Consider the following 23,174-nt stretch of genomic DNA (forward strand, 5'->3'; position numbering starts at 1 on the left):
GTGAAAAGCTTATAATTTGTTTCTGTTAAGATTTTCTAATTTCCATGCATAGGTTTATATATTTCTTTTTAGTTGAATGCTTGAAGCAACAATGCACTAGCAATGATGAAAATTCTCTTAAAGCCTCAAGAGAGTTTTTCTCCAACTTGTTTAAATTTGCCTGTCAAAATCTCTTGGGTGATATGATGCTGAGAAAGAGAGTGTGAGACAGAAAAAGACTAGTATAGACAGTGCACAGCAGAGATATTGCAATGGGATTCTAAATGACACAACAGCTAACTTGGGATTCTAACTCATATAGGCTTATATCTCTATAATGTTAAAAATTCATTGAAAAATGCAGTCTTAGTTTAAGAAGTCCCCTTCAAAGACCTCTGGTTTAACTATTTCTGTGCTGCATTTTAGGATGACCAACACCTTGATTTACTCGAGACTGAAGAGTTTCAGTGCTAAAACCAGGAGAGACCTGGGCAAATGGGATGGTTGGTCACAAACACGTCTTCACACACACGTTAGAAAAATATAGGGAGAGTAATAGGTAAAAGTTTTCAAATAATCTATTGTACTCGCTAGAAAGAAGAGACAGTTTTTGGTTATGAAAGTGTTGCTTGAACATTCTATGAATAATAATCACCTCAGAGATGTTGCAAAATCTGGACTCAGGTTGTCCTTTGCTGGCAGAAACTGGATATTTTTTATTTATGTGCTTATACTTATTTATTCATAATTTATTCCCTGCATACTTCCAAAAATGATTTGAAATGGCTTACAGAAAAACCACATATAAAAATACTGGGTTTTTACAGCAGTTCAATAATAATGTAAAAGATATATTTTGGAGCTTGACTAAAAGTAGTATACCTTAAGAATTAAGTTTGATAATATGAATACTACCCAATGTGAGATCTGAGGTGGTCTAGGCAGAAAAATTTATTGGAACATTTAAAATCACTACCCAAATTCCATGATTTTGGATAAAAATGTAGCAATTATTTGATGTTACAAGTTTTCCACCAGACTGGCTGAGCTATTGAGGTGGTGCCCAGTATGGAGGAGCTCTGGGCCTATCCAAACAGGAATGGCAGCTTTCTTTCACATGCATGTTTTTGATTCTGTGTCCATACAGCCTAGTGTTAGACACAATTGTGTTGTGTTGAAAAGACTGTGGTGTTTATTTAAAAAAAACTGGTGTAAGCCGTTGTTCTTCCAAATCTAGACTGTCATGATTTTGGGAAAGTCATTGTAATCTATTTGACCCTCTTTTCTCATCTATTAAGTAGAGATAATAACTGTCTTATAGATTTGTGATGAGAATTAAGTGGGATTGTATACAAAAAAATGACAAAATATACTATTAATAATATTGACAACCATTACTATAATAATTAATATCAGTATTATTCCATTATATCCTATACACAAAATGATCATGTAGGACTCTATTACAGCTTTAAATATAACCAAGAAAATTCTATAGATTCATCTTGGATGGGGTGGATGGCCAAGTATATTTAATAGGGAGATATACTTATTCTAATTTATCCATGTCAGTTTAAATGTTGAAGTACAAATGCAATCAACTGACTCCAACTACCCTAAATAGAATTGCTACATTTTGTGTAGCACCTACCCATACATAAGCAACACTTATGTCTGTTTATTTTGCCTTTCTAGATCACCAAGCTAGAAGAGATAAGTAAAAAGTTGCATTTAAACTGCCTTAGAGCAAGAGCACACATTTTTTTTTAAATATCGAGGATAAGTGTCTTTGGACAGGTTATGTCTGTTCAGATCATGTTCGCTACTCCCAGTTGTCTTGCACCTGACTGCCTTTGCTTATATCTGTTATTTGCCTGGCCCTTGCAAGCATTTGAGCATATATCTTATAAACTGGAAAAAAAATGGATTACGTATTTCTCAAACTATCCTTTAGGCATATTATCACAGTAAAAGGAGAGCAACATATGCTTCAATGTTAGATTTTCTGGCAGTGTTTTTATTTGAATGTCCTCTATGGCTGCTTACGGCCTAAAACTTGAGTTAAAACAGAATGACAGATTTCACATTCTTTTGTGAAATTTAAGAATCTAATACAGATTCTCATCCAAATATGTAGTCGTTTTCTACCGCAAAATGGAGGAGGCCCAAGGGGTTATCTGTGGGCAAAGCCAAGAAATATTTTAGAAGACAATTTACAGTACACTCTGATGAATGTTAAGCTGTAGTCTCCTTATGTGCAAACTGGTTCATCAACACCCAGCTTGCAAAGAAGATACAATAAGGGATGTAAAGTACATAGTGTCAGACCAGAGTAAGTCTTCAATGAATAGTAAGTCTTCAAACTATTTTATTACTGTGATTAATACTTTTTATTAATAAATGAATGCATGAGGAATTGAGATATTAGAGTTATTAGACAAAGTTTTCTCCAAACTTGACAGTCAAATTTTAAGTGAAATCCCAGTGTATAAAGTAGATATAAAACAATATTTTATTAGTATAGATGCATTTTGTAAGTTCATGTTTTAAAAATATGCTTATACTTTCAATCAATGAAAATAAGGAGTTTCCTTTGCTGAACACAAATATGTAAAGTCTGGGCTTATAGATAAGAGTTGCACAATTATATCAGCTCCATCGTGCAATTTAGATTTTATTTGTTTTATTCTTTTATTTGGTGTCTTTATTTGATTTCGGTTTATTTGGTATTTTTATTTTGTGTCTTTATTCCATTTATATGGTTTCTTCCTCTAGATTGCGAATTTCTCGGGGATGGGGAGCATCGCCAATTCATCTTTTGGATCTGATGCCCAGTAGAATGCATGGTGCATGGTAGGAATCAAAATGTTTTTTAGATAAGTGAATAATCTGCTTAGTGGGGCTTATTGTACCTGAGAAAAATCACTGTGTTTTTAAGGTGAATTGGTAGGTAAAGTGTTAGAGCTTGAAAAGGACGGGAAATAATATAATAAAATAACTGATCTAAAAATAGTGGTTTCTTGATGACGATCTGGAATAACTTTAATCTATTAGTAAAGCTCCTGCTGTACCAGGGAAGAATCTGCTCTTTGAAAAGTCAGTGTGTGTGTGTGTGTGCACGCGCGCACGCGTAGGCGTGCATATGCATGCTCCTTCATGTGTGTGGGTTTACCAGAGTTGGTGAGGGACAGAGAGAAGGCAATGGGAAGGGAATGAACATTTGTGAGGGCCTGCCATGTGTCAGGCCCTTGCTGAGCACATTGCCTTGAATGTGCTCTACCCTTCTTGAGGATTTTTGCTGCATCAGAGCTTGTTGAAACATGCCCACTGAAATGTTTATCACACTTTGGCAGGTGGAGTATGGAAACCAATTACAAACTATTTGTAAGACTGCAGAGTCAACTTCTGTTTTCTTGAGGCTGAGTAATTTGCAGAGTTCTTTATCACCCCTGTCTTATCGATAAGAACCAGCAATAAAAGGTTGAGGTAAATCAGGAAAAATATGTATCCTTATGGGAACTCACTTAACCTGCTCTACTCTGATAAAAATAACAATAGGTAGCATTTATTGAACACTGTGGCTTTACTCACGTTAACTTGTACTCCCCACAGTTGTGTAAGGTAGGCACTGCTGTTGCCGCCATTTTACAGGGGAGGAAAATGAGGTACAGAGAGGAAATGTAACATGCTCCAGTTGTAGATTTAGGAAGCAGTGGATCCAGGATTCTGAACAAAGTCCTTAAGCACCCGCCACTCTGCATTGCAAGAGGATCTGCTCTTGCAATATATCTCTTCAAATATCAGCAGCAAAGGTAAGAGGAGACCTCATATTCTTGCCAGTTCCGTGTTGGGGGTTCTTCTTTTGAGCTTCAATTGATGGGAGAGGAAGATCATTGTCTCCTTGAGGGTGGCTTGCAGCCATGGTGCCAGGGGCAAGGTGTGCCCTCCCTGTTGTGATCATGAAGAGTGAAGGTGATTGTTCCAATCCAGGAGGAGGCTGGCTTACAGCAATGTAGGTATCTGTAGGATTCCTCTCTTTACCATTTCTTTCTTTCTTTTTTTCAAGGTGGAAAATATGGTTATTTAGCTCTGGTTGGATCAATCTGTTAAATATATATATATATATATACACATATACATTCACACACATATATACATAATATCTGGAGATTCTATGGTGATTATGAGCACAAAATTACCCAGCAATTGGAAACCTTTAATCATGCACTTTGAACATTCTAGCCAAAAATTTTTTTTGTGGCCTAAAAAACATCATAGGTGGAAGGAAATGTCTGCTGTGTTTTTCCTGAGAGCTTCGGAATCCAATATGCTTCATTTACACAGTCATTTTACATGCATCGGGCGCACTTAAAAATTTGGCTTGTCACTGAATTTTCTACTCAGAACATTCCACGTAAGTAGAAATAAAAGTTAACCTCTGTAAAAGCCACTGGTTAAATCCATCTATAGAAGTTGGCAGCCAAATGTAGAAAAACCACTGTACAGGCTAGATTGTTTTTTCCTCCTGCTGTCTCTGAAGATATATCTTGAGCACAAAATATATTTTATTTTTAGGAAGGATTTGTTTACACCGTATGGTGCCAATGTGCTAAGGTTTATTTGTGTCATGGCTACTTACAATACAGATACTGTGGGACTTTATCTATACTGTAAGAACAATACATTTGAAGAAAATGAGCGCACCCTGGGTGACAACTCTCCATTAAGATAAGCATGCATTAAATCTCCTTCTATGAAGAATCCTCTCTCTCCTAATGGAAGACAGTGTTGGAGACTAGCATTGTGTGACCATGGCAGACTTGTTTGCTGGTCTCTGTAGGGAGGTTCATTTGCAGATCACCCAATATAGAGGCTTAATCTTGGGAAGAGGAAAAAATGCTTTTTGAAAAACACTGGAGGAATTGGTGTTTTCAGCCTGATCATAATTCATTGAAATCACAAAGGGATCTGTATGAACCATGTTCTTTAAATTAATGGATAGTGAGAAGTCTTTCTTCACCCTTGCGAATCCTTGTAGAAGACATTTGCAGAGAAATTACTGGAGCTGCTCCCCTGTGGGGAGATTAATGATTTAATATGCAAAAGCAGACAACTCACAGTTCCTTTGCTCAATGGCACTCTGAGCTGCACAGTCTTACAGCTTTATTTTCACCTTATAGCTTCTCTCCCTAAAAACTTTTGTAGAGTCAGATAGAGCCACTAATGCAAAACCATATCCTTGGTCTAGACTTGAAGACTCTGCCACATGGAACCACCAAGCAATTTGTGACCTAGATCTGGTGGAATAAATATCTATGTGAAGGTATTGAGATTTTCCTGCTTATCCATGTGAATTTACTGCTTGATTTACCAGCATCCAATTTAGGCACTGGAAAATGGTGTTAAGGGAAGATATATCCTTAGGCCTCTTACCTCTTAGTTTCCAGTAAAAATAGAAATCAAAAAATAAAAAAAAAGTATTTCCTTTAATGACTCACCACCCAGTCTACTACCCTCATGTGTCTTTTTACTGTCCTCTCCTTCTTCTTGCCTAGCTGAACTGTGCCCTGCACCTCCACACGCAATCCTAATTCCTCCTGAAGTCTCAGGATGTCTATATGACTATCAGCCCTTGTCTTCTATGTCTTCACTTCTCTGCTCCTCCCTCCAATGAGCAGTGAACATACTCAAGATTTTCACATGTGAAAAAGAATAAAACATCCTCCCTACTGCATATTCCACTCCAGCTACCTTTATTTCTCTTACATGGGAGAGCCAAGTGTCTTGGAGAAGATGTTCAACGTTTCTTATACTTTTCCATTTCATTGTAGTCTACCCGCCACAGCTCCAGTGAAACTGCTTTTGCCAAGGTTGCTAAGGCTTTGTGTTACATTTCACAGGTCTTTCTCTGTCTTTATCTTATTTAACCACTTGGCAATATCAGATTGTGTTAACTATTCCTTTAAAACAATTCTTCCTTTGTTTTTCTTGACACTGAATTCTCCTTCTGTTTAATTTTTGAAAATACAATTTCTTGGATAAAAATGTATATATATTATAAGAAAAAATAATCAAACATGCTTGTGTCCCTCTCTCTTAACTATATCCCTCTCTTATTGGAATTGCAATAAATCCTTAGCTCAAATTGGGTGGGGTTGCTCTCTTATAATGTTGATTATAATCTTCCTATCCAAGAGTACAACGCGTCTCTCTCTTCTTTAGTGTCTTTCAGTACATTTTAAACATTCGCTCTCTAAAGATCCTCTACATTCTGTGTTAGTTTTATTCTTAGGCACCTCATTTTTATTGCAGTTATTTAAAATTACATTTTCTAGCTATTTGCTAATGGTGTATAGAAATATTATTGATTTTAGTGTATTGATCTTATAATCAGCCACTTTACTAAACTCTCTCATTCTAACATTTTTTTCTGTAGCTTTGCTGTTTTCTAAGTATATTTATTGTAATCAGAGTTTATTGCTAGTAAATGCTCTTGGTTTCTGTTTATCTTAAACTGCCTTTATTTTGGGTTTGCTATTGAATAATAGTGTTATACAATTTTGAGTTGACAGTTTTTCTCTCAGCACTTTGAAGGTATTGTTCCATAGTTTCCTGGCTTCTATTGTTGCTATTGAGAATTTTACTGTCAGTCTAATTGCCCTTTCTGGTTAGGATAAAGGGGAACCACAAGCAAGAGTGCAGAAACTCAAGAATAACATCAACAGAACTGCCAGAGAAGGAGAGGTTACTGGAAACTGGGAGAAGGGAAGTTTGTGTAGAGCAGGAGCAGTGTGACCTGTCAAGAGGCACAGCCAGACCTGGGGACCTCACAGAGAAGGAGCCAAGGTTATAAACATTCAGACTCACCCTCCTTCTCCTTCCGATATCCTGCCTGTGCTCTGCATTGGCCAAACCCCGCCAGAAGCCAGGTGTCATAATATGATTGATGTGATGATAGACACAGGTGAGATAAATACAGAGGGAACAGAGCATGGTGGAAAAGGGTGGAGAGGTTGGACCTGGAGGGTTCAACATAAAATATTTAACCCCATTCTATTTAGTTTTGTTTTTTCTTCAAATTTGGTTTGATCATTTTTGATTGTTCTTGTTCCTTTCTCGAGTTTAAATCCCATCTTTTATTTCTTTAGGCATCTTATGCATAGTTATTTATGTTGTACCTGTTAGGTCTGATATCTTAAGTCTCAAGGTTCTGTAGTTTTTTGTGTTTCTGCCGACTCTTGCCATGCTGGCTTATTTTCTTGAGTTTATGTTCATTTTTTAATGTGAGCATGTTTTTGGCTAAAATTAATCTGTGGGATTAATTAATTAGTTAATTAAAGGACCTGAGTTGAGGATCCTTTTATCCAAAGAGGATTTGAGTTTATTTCTGCAAGATACCATGAACATCCACGACCTTCTCTGTAAGAGCAGTGTCATTTAAACCTCAGATTCTTGTGAAAGAATAAACTTTATATACAGGTTTTCAGAAAAGGCTATGCTTTTTTTTTTCCCCCTGCGCAGAGCCATGATGGACTCAGACAGATTTCCTCTTCGGTTGCCTCTGTTGATATGTGGAAGTTTTCTAGCCTATGTTTTCCAAACAGCACTTCACTTTTGAGTGTTGCAATTCTAGGTGGGGCTCAGGGTTATCCTTCCCAGGACACAGCTCCCAGACCTTAACACCTATTCTCCTCTGCAATCCAAGGTCTAGTTTCCTGGTATTGAGATTTGTCCTATTCTTTCTTGATTTAGCTTTCACTTTAATTTGCCATTGAAGATTTTCCCTTAATTTCTTGTGGCTCAGCATTTTATGATACTGCAATTTATCTGAAATCTAGGACTTTGGTGTGAAAGGAGATCGCCAGTTCTCCTGTTTTTTCATTTCTTGTCTTGTCATCCTTTTCCATGTCACTTCCCTGCCTATCCTTTAAATCTGAGGCACTTCAGAGTTCTGTCCAATTTCCTCTTCCTGTATCATTTTACATTTCAAAATAAATTTTTACTTTAATTCACCACCAACTGTAATCTGTGTGGGCAGCGATTGTGTTAATATTTTTCGCCAATACCTCCCTAGTGTTTAGCATAATCTCTAGCACATAGTAAGTGTCCAGTTCATATTTGTTGGATGAATGAGTGAATGGAAGAACTGTTAATGCGTCTAATAGAGAATGATTACTTTATTGTACTACAGGTGGGAGGGGTTGGCACAGTGATGCTACTATAATGGATAAATACTTTCATTTTACTTCAGTTTCTTGAAGTTTTCACTTCTCATCAGGAAATATATCTTTTCCTTTGGGTTTGTCTCTACCTTCATGTTGCAGGCAACGTTAAGTATTTTTTACTTCCCCTTTAAAAATCATATATGTCTGTAGTACGCGTGGACATGTAGAATTCTAAACAGCTTCAGTCAGTAATGGGATGTTTCTTTCTGCTGAGGGGATGGTTTACATCCCTTCTGGTGAATAGTAACAAATTATTATTGGCCTTTTATCCAATTAATATGAGGACCTTCTAGTTTGCATGTGGCTTTATTAAATTTGACGGTTAGGCTTGAAGACTTAGCTGAAATTAGCTTCTGGTAATATTCAGAGCATGTAACACCTGAACATACAGGAAAGCACTTTAAGCGTATGGGGGTAGAGGGCTCAGATGAAATCTGTCTTTATCAATATTGCACAGCTTTTATGCTAACAGCAGGGACTGGCTCCTGTCTGAAGATTCTTTCACAAAGAACGCTGTGAAGAACAAGCTACTGCTGTGTAGAGGCAAACCAAAGGCTGGCTCTCAAAATAAAGAACTCTGGCTTTTCCAAACAAGAGGTGACTGACCTTGAAAGCCAGTGACTGTTAGAAGCAGTAAGACAAGACCTGATTTGTGTTCTACAGTGAGCCTTGAAAACAGTGGAGGGGGAGATGACTTTGGGAGTAACAGCACAGAAAGGCACCAGTAGGCCTTTGGACAAAGAGATGCTGCTGCAAATCTCAGTAGCTGCAAAGCTAAAGCTGTTGCAATGACAGTGACAAGCTTCTAACTTCTTTTAAAGATGAGAATGGTCATTGTACTTTATCTTGGCTATTTTAGAGAGCTTACTGGGTTATTTAGTTTTCCTGTATGTCAGGAGCTGGAGAGTTGAGTTTGTGAAGACCACGGTGGAAAGAGCTCTTGTCAAAGTGAATAGAAACACAGGCTTAGCTGCCTGTGAGTTTTCACAGGGAGACACACTTGAAAAGAACAGCGTTATAGAGGAGGACACTGCAACCAAAATATGAAAGGACAGATTTCGTGCAATTTTAAGAGATGAGAGTGGGAAAGATTTTCCCTTTGTTTTGCTTGTTTGTGTTGGAGTTTAAGAAAACAATTTAGTGTTAGGAGGATGAAAATGGGGACAGGGCTCAGTGTCTACTAGGACTTGGAGATTTGGGGATAGCAGGCAACGTCTCTAGGAGCAAACCTAAAGGACAGGCACCTGTCAGGTAAAATGCTGGAACTAATGCTGTTAATTCTTTTGTGGCATTGTCCTGAAATATAAGAATATTCAAAATGAAGAACTTGTTTTATGAAATTTAAGGGTATATTAGCCTCATTACCTCATGAAGCCAAATAAATTTATGAATTTAACCTGTTATGTTTAAGGAAAAGGATTTACCCTCCTCAAATTTTGGCTGTGAGGCCTGGAAAAAGAAAAATGTGGTAATTGTTTCTCATACACATGTGTATTTCACAGATGAATCTGTTAACTTGCATTCAAGCTACTTGAATTGAAATTACAGTTGAGCCTGTTAATGAAAAATGGGCCACATAATCAAATTAAAAAGAAGTATCTAAAACAAGGAACATAAAAATAAGAATGTGTGAAAAGAAGCTTTTATTTTCCACATCTGTAAAAATAAGAGATAGATAAAGTGTCACTGAGGTCTCTTCTGGCTTGAGCATTGTGTGGCTTTGGGAATCTACAGTTTGCATTTTCTTTCCCTTTTCTTCTTTGCCGTGCCCTACACTACAGCCAAGCAAGACTACTTGGTTTTTCCCAAGCACACTCCCTGCTTGTTCATATTTTCCCCTTTCAGAGGGCTCTTCCTTCCCAAGTCTGTCTCCCCAAATTCTACCCACCTTTAAGGTCCAACCCAGGTCATATGCCACTCTTCCACAAAGCTGGCCCCCACTTCCCTAGCTGAAAATGATCTAGGTGCTATGCACCAAGGCACTTGTGGTTTCGTTATAATATTTTTCACATGCTTCTTTGTATTATGCTTGTTTGTTTACATGCCCATCTACTAGATTATAAACTTCTTGGGGTCAGGGGTTCCATTGATTCTCAGTTATATACAGTGTTGTGCTTTACACATAATAGGCACTTTGTATTTACACATTGAATTGAAAGTTGAGTAAAGAAAACAATTTGCTGGTAGATTAAAGCCAACCAGATAAAGTTATAGTAAAATCTTAAACTTATGTAATACGTTTAGTGAAAATAAATTCTATGATCTAGAGTCAAAAACAAGTAATGGGAACTTTTTTCCCCATCTCTATTTCCAGATGAGAAGTTAGATTATCAGTACTCATATTAAAGTGATTCTAGTAACCACATTCCCTCTTGAAAAAGTACTAAGGCTTCTAGAATTCAAAAGAAATAATATAACCTATCATATTCACAAAATGAAAATAACTGTGACCTTTAAAATGTCAAAAGAAGCATGGTTCCTAGAAGAGTCTGACCTGTAGTTTAGCTCACCAAAGAGACTAGCACACAAATCCAAGGTTACAGTGCTATTACACCAAATTGCCATTAGATTTTTCCCCCTTCCATATGTTTCCTAGCTTCACAGTCTCTGGTGCTAAAATGGAAATGACTTAAAAAAAAAAGTCCTCAACACTTTCTCAAGAAATGTGCCTCCAAACCCAAAGACAAAGATTTCCATTTTGAACTATTTCTAATTTATATCATTCAAATGAAGGTATAATCTTTTTAGTTCTAAACTTTTTTCTTTAAACAAAGAAAGGATCCTCTTGATTTAAAATTTTCATTGTTATAAATTGCAATAATGTTAAGGTGATCAAACTATCTTTTTGAGAGGGAGGCGTTGAAACTCTGTATTGGAATAAAGGACTGGGGAAATGAATCAGTGCTGAGATGGTTGTGACAGCTCATAACCAAAGAAATTCACTCTTCTGATATTGTAGAGAGAAAGATTTGGATTGTATCTTTGGAGGGGGTGACTCATTCCAGAAAAGCCATAGCTCTTGGGGTTGGAGTTAGGGTTATGGTTAATTCTAAATTTCAAAGTAATCGCTTATTTAATTGAGTGGGTTCAAGAGAACACTACTTCTTAGTGTTCTAGGGAATTTTAAAGCCAAGAGCGTTTAGAGGAAGGAAGCGGTAGTTTAGGAAAAGAGCCTAGAGGACTGACTGCTCCTGCACAGTGGCAGCCTTTGCCTTCTCATTGGAAACTTCCAGAGTAAGGGAATGGCTTTTATCCTAAAGCAATGTCAGTCCAAATGGAACAAACAAAAGTCTTTTGTGTCCCAAGGCAGAAGTCTTTTGTAAATTGGTGTTGAAAGTAGAGGTCATTTGGAAGAGAATATATTTAGTGATTTAGATGATCTGTAAACAAAAATAAACCACTTTAATGAAAAATATGTCTTCACTTAAAACTATTGAGATGGATAGAAATTCAGTCTATGCTTTTGAAAAGCCTATGCATTCAAATTGTGTCATTACCTCTACTCAAGTGGATTGTTTCAGGAGTGGATAGGTTCTACCATATTCTTGAGGTATTTTATGTCTTAATTGGTTTTTATTCACTAGAAGAAACCCTACACTTTCAGAAGAGGTATAAATACCGTGAGAGAGGAATAAAGGAGCAATACCATCACTATATTGTGTTATCACAGAAAGTTTCGTCTCTTTTATGAATTGGGAAAAATATCTTGAGAAGCTGTGAGGTAGCAGTAGCTTTTGAATGACAGAATGTGAAAACTTTGCAGTGAAAATATGGTAGTCATTGGTTCCACTTACCAAATACTTCTGGCTCTCCACCTTCTGAGCTATCATAGGATTGCAAGTGACTAGTTCTGACCAGTGACTTGTGAGTAAAAATGGCATCTGTGTCACTTCTTTACCTGAGCGTTTAGCTGCCGGTGAGCACCCTTCAGATCTCTCTTTTTCCCTTTGCTTGGGTCACTGACATCTTTTGAGGTGGTGGCTGCTCCATCAACACAGATCCAGTATTAGGGGATGTGGAGCAGGTCCCCGAGCCAAGCCGTGATGAACATGTGAGTGAATGAGAAAGAAACCTTTGTATGAAGACAGGAAGATTTAGGAGTTGTTTGTTAATATGGTGTAACCTTGCATATTTTGAGTGATAGAGAAAGAATTCCAAATCGTAGGACCGGGTTACAATGTAAAAAAAAAGGATGGGATGTCCAACTTCACTGGTATTGTTGAGAAGACCCAAGTCGGAATTATCATGTCCTGGAAGGCAGTATAACCTATTGGTTAAGGGCTTCCAGGTCCTTGAAGGCAGAATCTAAGCCATTATTTCCCCATAGATAAAATGGGATTGCTTATCTTAGTACTTATCTACTGAAGTTGTGACGATTCAGTAAGGTAATACTCTTAAGGCGCTTCACACAGTGCCACGTAATTAACATGCAGCGAGCGTTTGTTTTTATTGTTTTTATTATTATAGCTGTAAGGAATCTTGAATTTGTCTGGTCAAACTTCCGAGGCAGTTGAGGAATCACTTTTACGATATCTCTGATAGGCAGTCTTCCTGCTTTACTGGACATCCCCAGTGACAGGAGCTCACTGCCTTCTGAGTCAGGCTGACATTTTTCCGTATATGGAAACAAAGGCTGTCTTCCCATAGTTCCCACTTATTGGTTCTCGTCCTGGCCTTTATGGACGCTCAGAGCAAAATCTAATCTTCCTTCCACAGAATAGTGCCCTTTCCTTTAGCCAGTCTTTAGGTGATAAGACTTCCAGATGCTTTCACTTCTTCAGATGCACTGTGATATGTCAGTGACCCATTTACGCTGTGTATACAGACCTGAACACAGGACTGCTGGGCCTGTGACATCCATGACGCGTAACAGTCAAGCTTGCATTTAGTGGGTGCTCACTACCTGCCAGACTGTGTCCTCTCTACAATTCTATGAGGTAATTTTTGTTATTCTCTCCATTTTATATTTAAGAAACTGAGAAAAGTAAAAATACATAATTCTACCTGTTTATTAATAAGATTGTTGAATACATAAGAAGATATTTGTATATATAGTTATAACTGGAAATTCACAGAATAAACTGTAAAATAAAAAAATGTTAAATCAGACAACATACTTGATGGCAATTCAAAAAAGAAAATATGATAATATATTAATATTAGTCAGATAAACCAATAATATAATGTAGTAAATGTGTGTTTTTATCTGATTTATCAGTAACTTCTTGGGTTATTCTAAGCAATAAAGAAAGAACATTGTCCTCCAAAAAAGGCATAGCCACCTTGTGGTGTCATTTTAATTAAGGCAATGTGTATTTCTAACATAATGTGTGAAAATAGAAAACTGACTGAAATATAAATCTAACTATTCCATGAGAAAGTAGTATATAAATCCAATAAATAAATGCACTCAAGAGAGTTTAGGCTCAAGAGAATGTAATAAATACTATATCTTCATTGAAGTTTTTATAATGTTATTACTAAAAAATGTAGACTAAAAATAAAAAAGCAATTGACGAAGTTCTCAAGAGGTGTTTTACTTCCTAAGAGAAATAACTGACCAGACAGAAGCAAGCCTGCATATTGTGAAGATAATTCACACAGTTTGCTAATAAAATGCAAGAGACAGATTAAATTCTTAACCGACTATAACCAATATAAAGTTATAATAGAAACCATGAGATAGAGTCCTCTTAAAATCCATCAAATACACTAGACCAACTTCATAAAACAAAAAATTTAAATTAGAATAAAAGAACTCTGAGTTGGCTAAATAAATGATTTCTTTAAGCTTAAGAGTCAACTTTTATACATTAAAAGATTAAGAACAAATACAGAACAAAAGCAACCCAACCAAGTATACATGCAGAAAAGGAACAAAAGACAAAAGTGCTATGGTACATTGCAATCATTCACTTGAATCAGGCATGCCCATTTTCCTTCCCAATACTGTCACAGCATGGATGGGCAATGAAGTCCACTCAAACAGGAAACGTTCTTCCTCTGCACACAATATCTTCATAGCTCTATGAACTTAGAATCTGTTAAATTCAAGTGGCATTAAAATGAGATGGAATTTATTCCAATTTAATTTAAGCCATTCTAATTTTGGATTTTAAGTCAATAGACTAACCTGGACTTATACTGTTTCATGTTGAGTTTTCAGAAGCAGAGTCCAAGATGGCGATTCAGGTGCCATGATTTACTGAGGGGATGCTCTGCAGGAAGAAGCTGTAAGGGAAGAGGTGATGCAGGCTAGTGAAGGGAGAAGAATGGAGCAAGGATGTATTTTAAAGTAAATTTTAGTCTTGGCTACGTGTGGGGTAAATTCTAGCCTTGGCTGGATGTAGATTGGCTATAGGAGTGAAAGGAGGGACTATGCAGGCAGAAACCACACTATAAACCACACCACACTTTGTCACCCAAGGATGTCAGTCAGTCATTGGTGTGGGCTGTATGTGTGTGTGTGGCGTGTGTGTGAAGTAGCTTCTGTCTACATTGGCCCAGTAAGGGGAGATCTGGACAGGACATAGACACAGCCTAGTATGTACATTTGAATTTTACTTTCATCAACTTTTAAGGCCTTCAGGAATACCTTGTCTGTATGCCTTGCTGGGGAGGAGGAGGAATGCAGATAGAAAGTGTGGCCTAAAAATTATACTGGTGTTTCATCCAGATTGGCAGATAGCTGTGGATTTAGGTGAAATAGGTAAAAGTCTTCATTTAGAAATCCAGTTTCATTATTCCCTGAGACTCTGAATTTTCTAGTTGCCATTTTAAGACCTCCCACTTTATGTTCTTAGTTTCTTTCCCTTGTTGCTTGGAGTGACTCAAATGCCAACCAGACCCTCTGTTCTGCTGTCAGCGGGCTACAAGACTTGGCAAATTGGCTTGAAAGAAATGGATCAAACACCTCAGCACAGTTTCCCCAGGCCATGTGATGAGAACAGGAGAGCCCTGGAGACAGCCCTTTAGGCCTGTTGGAATTTGAAAATGTTGTTTATTCAAACTGCTAAATGTTTACTTTCATCAGTATATACTCCCTCCTCAATTCTTGATCTTTCTTCTGCTCCAAAGCATTTGAGTCCAAGATGGCTGGGAGAATGGATGTCTGAGTCACTCTTCCTTCTAGGGCAAATACTGCACACAGCACAGAACTGAGAATCATTTATTCCCTAATAAAGATTCATTGTGAGCCCATGAGAGCCAGGTGCTCTTCAAGGTGCTGGGCATGTGGTAATAAACCAAACTGGCAAAGTCCCCGTCCTCATGGCATTCACATGCTAGTGGATGGAAAACCCTTAAGCAAATATAATAATATATCAGCAGGAGAGGTACAGTATGGATAAAAATAAAACAGGATGAAGAGTTAAGGAATATTGGGTGGTTGCTATTTTATTCAGACTTGTGAGGAAGAAGGGGCTATCTGATACAGGAACAGTTGAGCAGTGACCAACAGAGCCATGGGGTTGGTGGGGAGAAGAGAGTTCCAAGTATCAGGCACAGCACTCAAAAGTGTGGAGAGGCATCCTACTGAGAGAACAATGTGTAGAGAGCATCCTGCTCAGGGAATAACAGGGCTTCCAGGATGGGATGGGGGCTGGGGCTATGCCCAGGAGCTCACCTAGCCACAAAGTCTTTTCATTGCTAATGTTATATTGGTTTTTATTTTTATGTCATCAATGCCGTTTTTACAATAAAGACTTTGAAGCATACAACTGACTTTATTCAAAGTTTGGTTCCTACAGGAATTGTAATTCTACTGAAATGTAGGTATAGATAGAATTGGAAATACACACACACATGTATATGTAAATTGCCTTCCTTTTTTTGTAGAAAAACCAGGCCCTGGAATAGCCTCTGATAAGAAAAAGCCATGGAAATTTTACTTTGGTAAAAAGGCCAATAATAGAATCAAAAGCTGGCCTCATGTTGTTTCTGAGAAAGCCGGCCTTACTCAAGGAAGGCATAACAGTCTTTGAAATTTGGGTGATATTAGAGAGGAAAGGAAATGCTGGCAAGGGAAGGGGATTGGACTGGACTCAGGGGCTCCCCACAGTTCAAGGTGCTTCTCTCACACGTGTCCTTATATTGCCAGGGGGAGCTGGTTTCTTACCATCTTTTCATTCTTTAGCAGTGTTGAAGTTCCATTTTCTCACTATTTTTGACTACTCGACTCTTTTCCTGTCCTGTTTCTTTCTTGTTGTTTCAGGGCTCTCTCTCTTGCTTTGTCTCTCTTACTTTCTCCTTTTCCCTCCCCGGGTCTGGAAAGGTCGCTGTTTATTTTTCTAATTTCAGTGAAAGGAAACCAAAAGACTCACCCATATGTTTATCTAAGAAGTTCCAATTTCCTGGTGTCTTTTGTTGTCCGTTTGGTTTCCTTTTTATGTCAATATATAGCAGTCATAAAGTAGGTTTAGATGTTTTTATTTTTTTTAGTTCAAATACATCTGGAATATAAAGTGGCACAGATATGGTGATGGAAGAGACCCAAGAAATGTTAATGTTAAGGCATTTAAAAAGGATTTAATTCTACTTGAAAGCTGACTTCCTGGGTGCTGTGCTGCAAGGGAGTCTTAATCCCTGGCTCCATGGTTTATGTGGGTTGGCATGCTAAGCATTTAATCAGTTAGTCACCACTCTGCTAAGGGCCTGTTGTGGCCCAGGCATTATTGTCGGCCTGTCACCTCCCTGGACATGCCTCTTGGAATGGAGATGAATTGGATGCATGAAAAGTATAAAAAGGCTGGGGAAGTCTGAAGCAGCTGCATGTTCAAAGATTAAGGCACTTCATATGCAGTTTGACTTTGAAAAGGGGAAAGCACGGGAGTGAGGAGGCTGGCAGCAGACAGCTGGCTTGTGTTTTGGAAACCTATTAGGTCTGTGACTGATAATTTCATTTCACACGTCTTTAGTTTTATGTTGCTTTTTAACCACGGCTGGAAACTTCACTAAAAACTTTTATCCTATTATCAGAATGATCAACCCCCTTGCTGAATGAATGAGTGCAATGCAAGGTATAGGAACAGGCCTATAAACAACCGAGAAAATAAATCCCATCTTAATTGTTTGTGCTTTACAATTTTTCATCTAGGTCAGCCATTTTGATATGGAAGGCCTGGTGTGTATCAGCGTCTTAAAGGCTTCTATTTAAATGGAATCTATTCTTGTAGAAATTCTTGTTTGTGGCTATATCTGTCTTGCACCCCTGTGTTGGTTTCCTAGGGCTGCTAGGACAAAGTACCAAAAACTTGGTGACTTAGAACAACAGAAATGGATTCTCTCACCATTCTGGAGCCAGAAGTCTGGAATCAAGGTGTTATACAGAGCTGTGCTCTCTCTGAAAGCTCTGTAAGGGCGTTCTTCCTTCCTTCTCCTGCTCTTCATAGTTGCTCACCATCCTTGGCATTCCTGGCTCGCCCTAATCCAGTCTAACCTCATCTTAATTTAATTAATTAAATCTGCAAAGACCCTATTTCCAAATAAGGTTGCATTGTGAGGTTCAGATAGATATTAATTTTGGAGAGACACTACTCAACCCAGTAACCCCCATCTCACTAGATTAAAAGCCTTTATGAAAAGACAGGACTGTATTTTATTTGTTTATGTATATCTACAGTGGCACTTGGAACTCAGTAGTTGCTTAATAAATGGTTGTTAAATAAAATGATGGTTGTACTTGGAACATTCAAATGTACTATAAAGAAAAAATAACCAGAAATTTAAATGGTACCCAAGAACATTTCTATATATATAATACACACATACACACATATATATGTATATTTTTATATATGATTTTCTAAAGAAGTTAGGCACCATGGAATATTGTTACTATTTGTGTTTTCAAGATGGAAAATAGTTTAAGCCTAAAGGAAATGACTAAGTAGATCCTTTTCCTTTCTCCCACTCTTAACATTTCCTGTAACAGGATATTTAACATAAGGGTATAGAAAGTATAAATACATACTCAATTAAATATTTAAAGAGTATCATCACAATGTTCTTGATGAAATCATTTCTTATGCAATGAAAATTGGCAACTTGGAGTTTAACCTGCTTTAATCTGTTCTGAGAATTTTCTCCTCTGAAAGTCACAACCCTAAGAATGGAGGGTAGCAAAAAATTCCTTTAGTAAGATATCTATGCCTAAAGACTCAATCATGGGTACAGAGGTGGGGATATTTCCCCAAGAGGGCCTACCCAGGAAGAGATGGGGAAGCCATGCATCGGGAGTGGTCCTGATCACTTTTCTAACATTAGTCTGCTGCCACAGAAACAATGATGGTGACACAAATTTATCATTATGACTTCACAATAGAGAGTGGAACCTTAATTTCTTTACACAGTAGGTGGACAAGATCTGCTGTGAAGGGAAAAGAAAAAGTCTTGTTTGAGTCCAAAGCCAGCAATTTTACAAAAGTGAAGAGAAAATAACTCCCAATGGAAGAAAAATGGGATTTTCTGCAGTAGGTTTTCACCTATCCTTTAAAGCAGGACATCTTAATCTTTGAAATATGTCTTCAACAATACACTTGATTTGTAACAAAGAAAAATACATAGAGAATGAAGCTAATGCATATAAAAACAAGTATAGAATTAGCTTATGTTTTGTCAAGTTTACTTACCTAATTTAACCTAATTTGTACCTAGTAAGGTTAAAAATCTAATGAGAAGTCTCTGCAGAAGGATGTAGTTCAATTGGGTTGTCAGATTTGTTCTTCTCATCACAGCTTACATTGAATAGAGTGAAAGCATGAACAGTAATTGTTTTGTTAAACTGAAACATGAGTGGCACAATACATTTGTATTTGTATAACTTTTGTTAAACTTTCTATTTTAGAGCAGTTTTGGATTTGCAGAAAAATTATGAAGTAATACAGAATTCCCAAGGACTTCACACTCAGTTTCCCCTATTAATAACACCTTAAGTTATTATGGTACATTTGCTAAAGTTAACGGACCAATATTGATTCATTATTATTAACTAAAGTCCATACTTTATTCATATCTCCTTAGTTTTTATCCAATATTCTTTTTCTGTTCCAAGATTGTATCTAGGATACCACATTACGTTTTAGTTGTAATGTCTCCCGAGTCTCCTCTTGGCTGTGACAGTTTTCTCAGACTTGACTTGTTTTTGATGACCTTGACAGTTTCCAGGAATACTAGTTGGGTATATTGTAAGATGCCACTCTATTGGAATTTGATATTTTCTCATGATTTGACTGGGTTAATGGGTTCTTGGGAGGGAGACCACAGAAGTAAGATGCCATTCTCATCACATCATATCAGGAGCACCTGCTATCCACATGTCTTAACGCTTGTTGAGGTTAACCTTGATCACCTGGTGAGGGAGTGTTTGTCAGATTTCTCCCCTGTAAAGTTACTCTCTAACCCCCTTTCCATGTTGTACTCTTTGGAAGTGAGTTACTCTGTGCAGTCCACACTTAAAGAGTCCTGGGAGGCAGGGGTTCTGTGCCATGTCCTTGAGGGTAGAGTATCCTACACACATTATTTGGAATTTTTCTGCACGAGAAAATTGTCTCTTCTCCTTTGTATACTGATTTATTCAATCATTTATTTATGTTAGTGTGGACTTGTTGATTACAATCCCATATTACTTTATGAATTTTGTTGCTTAAATTGTTCCACCTTTGGCCACTTGGAACTCTTTCAGTTGGTTCCTGTGTCCTGAGTATAGTTTTTAGGTAGGACACGTCGAGTTTTAATAGTCCATGGCATTACTTTCCCTTTTCATACAATAACTAGATAAAATAATTTTGAAGAAGAGGACAGATTATTTAGCCATGGTAGCAATAGGTAGCTAGACCAGTTAGTAATATCCATTTTCTATCTTTCTTTTCATTTTTATCTTAGCATTTTGTTAATTTATAATCAAGACAAATAGACATGTTTTGCAATTTATGTTAATATATGTTTGCCAATTATTTCATGCTCTAAGTAGTTTTTAACCTCTTGGGTGTTGGGAAAAAAGCTGGGGATGTTGGTGGTGAAGGAACCACTTCCCCCCGCAAGTCCCTCCAGTCTTCCACTGACGTTTTGCTTTTGCTTGAAGATATTGTGCTTAAAATAGGATCTCTTCCAAGAGAAAGGGGATGCGTGTCCCCCTTTATCCCTCTCACCTGGTTTCTTACCATTCCTCCCCTTTTGTCTTTTGCACAGGGATGGGGAAACACTCTGTTAGGGCAAAGATTGTGTCCCATTCCCCGCCACCACCCGTTTCCAGCTACCCCTCAGCCTGTGGCTGAAAGCACTTTCCTATCTGACCACACCTGAAGGAAAGGTCCAGATTTTTTGTGTGACTTTTTCCTTCTCTCAGGGACAATCAAACTGGAAACAGTCTGATAGTTTGGAGCAGAGTGTTCTTATGGTTTATAGAGAAATTTGTGTCATGATTTTTTTATTGTTTTGGTAAAGAAGATTGGCCCGAGCTAACATCTGTTGCCAATCTTTGTCTTTTTGCCTGAGGAAGATTGTCCCTGTGTTAACAGCTGTGCCAATCCTCCTTCACTTTATATGTGAGACACTGCCACAGCAAGACTTGACGAACGATATGTAGGTCCACACCCAGAATCTGAACCTGCAAACCCTGGACTGCCAAAGTGGAGCATGTACACTTAACCATTATGCCACTGGCTGGCCCTAACTTTCATGATTTTTAGAACAGTTGCTACTATGTCTTATTTGGTATTCAAATTTCAGTTTAGAATGTAAATACTGCCCAAAGACACCAAATGCAGCATAATAAAAGGAAGTGAGAGATAAGAGGAGGAGTTCTTCAATTTGTGGTTTTGTAGAATATAGGACACCAATATATTGTAAATCGTTGATTTAATATTCATTTATTTTGTTTTTGGCACTATGATCTTTTAAAAAGGAAACTTTTTATTAGCTCAGATCAATAATCTGTGTCGCTAGAAAGCTTTGCTAACTCCTTTTATGTATTACTGTTTATTTCTTTATCTTTTTATTGCCAGTGAAAAGACATAGAGCAAAGCTCAACTGAATAACACAAAATAGCCTTACATCGCTTAGTAACACAGGGGTGAAGACATGAAGATATGAAGAAATTGATATTAGAGAAACACTGTGTTATGCTTATTTACTGCATTGACCCTACTGACACCTACAAGTGAGCTCTGGGCTCTGTTCACCCAGAGATTTTTTTTGCTCCATGTGACAATTTGTCTGGAGAGCTTTTTCCTAAAAGACTCATTGGCATTTCTTTATCTTTTATCAAATGAATGGTGAGCACAGCAGGTTGCTAAAAGAATATTCAGAAAAATATGTTAATTTCCATTCTGAAATGACATAACGTTTATGGAAGGTTTATAAGGTTGCAAGGTAGTGTTATTTTTACTTATTATTGGCTTGGGATATGAATAGTGCATGTGTAAGTCTCCTTGCTGGGTTTAAGAAGGGCTTATGTAGCACTAGAGTGGAGTGGAAGAAAATCCTCTACAGTGAGACTGTTTTTAAATTTCACTTTCAACATTTTTAGGAGTTAGAGCACATACAAATGAACGGAAGCTGAGGCAGGGCATATAGCGTTAAATACCTGGATGTGCCTCATGTAACAGATATTGATTTGATGTTGATCATGGTAAAGCTTTTTATTTTTTTGCTTCTAAAGGATAGACGAAAATCCATCTGTGACTGTTGAGATGTTCTGGAAGGGTGTTCTTCTAACAATTATAAAGGATTGTCATGCTTTTACATATACAACCTGTCAAATCCATAGAGCTGAAGAAGTTGGGACAAGTCTATGGATTCTAGAAATCTTTATTACTCAAAAACATTTCACTAAAATCGGATGTTTTGATGTCATTTTTACCTTATTTTATTATAAATAAGTATAAGGCACCAATGAGTTAATATGTTTTTCCTCTATGGTACCCTGGTTATTGTTTAGATCCTTTAAGCATCTGTGTTGTTTGCTTCTCAAAATGCACAACATGTGCTCCCCTCTATTATCACACATTAGGCAAGAAGACCACCATGTTCACAAGGATCAGACTGAACATAATTTAGTAGAATTAATAAAACATCTATATTTATTAAAAATGCAAAATATTATTTTCTAACTTTAAAAGAGGGAGAACAAAGCAAAACCAAGAAATTTGGTGATGAAACAGCTGCCATGTCATATAGAGCCAGAAGCAAGTGTAATATCTCCTCTACTTGACAACTACAGCTATGAGGGGAGCATTGTTTCTGCAACAATGTAGGGGAGGCACAATCCTGAAATCCCAAACCCTTTACCCAGTGTCAAGGCTGAAATACCACAGGTGTGTGGCCATGTGCATGCTGTTAGGTATATCATTTCCTGAAGAGCCTGCTGTTGCTAGAAGGCAGAGTTCAGCACAGAAGTCTGTAATAACTATTAGAGGTTTAACTTTTTATCAAGAAGCTCTGTCTCTCATCATATTTAAGTTATTTGAGAGCAGGGAGTGGGTAATTTTCATCTTCATACCCTCATAGAATTCCCATGGTGAATTACACTTAGTAGGTTCTCATGTTTTTGGTGTGAAATTGAATTGTTGACTTTGGATTTAGGGGGACTTGGGAAATCATAACTGATAGTTGAGTACATATTTATTCCATTATTTAATTATTCATTGGATAATATTTTGAGGCCCGCTATGTGCCAGCACTGTGTTTTTCTTTGGGGTTGTATTGGTAAACAATGTAGATCTAAGCCCTCATCCCATGGAGTGGGAGTGTGAGAGTGAGATGAAAAAAATATTCAAAAATATCACTAACCAGATGGTCTGAGGAATTAATATATAAATTTGAAGTATAAGTAAATTTTTAAAAATATTTTTTTCTAACTTAACTGACACATATCATAAGACAGCTTACCAAGTGTTATAAGTTTTAATTTAAATTGTTTATCAAATAGTTCCAATAATTTCCAAACCATTGGTTGGTTTTTAAAGAGCGTCA

At 37.3% G+C, this 23,174-nt stretch overlaps 1 protein-coding gene and 1 long non-coding RNA gene across 19 annotated transcripts in view; one reads left to right on the forward strand and one right to left on the reverse strand.

Moving 5' to 3' along the window:
* Nucleotides 1-23,174, forward strand: part of INPP4B (inositol polyphosphate-4-phosphatase type II B) — a 747,875-nt gene that overhangs the window by 18,350 nt on the left and 706,351 nt on the right. For 2 of the 18 annotated variants that reach the window (XM_070608968.1, XM_070608980.1), the window contains exon 2: nucleotides 2,755-2,832. The exons of the other annotated variants lie outside the window; for them this stretch is intronic. The gene's annotated coding sequence lies outside the window, so the exon portion shown is untranslated. The remainder of the gene's footprint in view (nucleotides 1-2,754; nucleotides 2,833-23,174) is intronic. 18 annotated transcript variants of the gene reach the window in all.
* On the reverse strand, nucleotides 13,986-18,456 carry LOC139081803 (uncharacterized). The gene is made up of 5 exons (XR_011537131.1): nucleotides 18,408-18,456; nucleotides 17,492-17,676; nucleotides 16,526-16,654; nucleotides 14,338-14,435; nucleotides 13,986-14,245 (listed from the first exon to the last, which is right to left on the reverse strand). It is a non-coding gene; the product is annotated as an uncharacterized lncRNA (long non-coding RNA).

This window comes from Equus przewalskii, chromosome 2 (genome assembly GCF_037783145.1).
Source record: "Equus przewalskii isolate Varuska chromosome 2, EquPr2, whole genome shotgun sequence".
Classification (NCBI taxonomy): domain Eukaryota; kingdom Metazoa; phylum Chordata; class Mammalia; order Perissodactyla; family Equidae; genus Equus; species Equus przewalskii.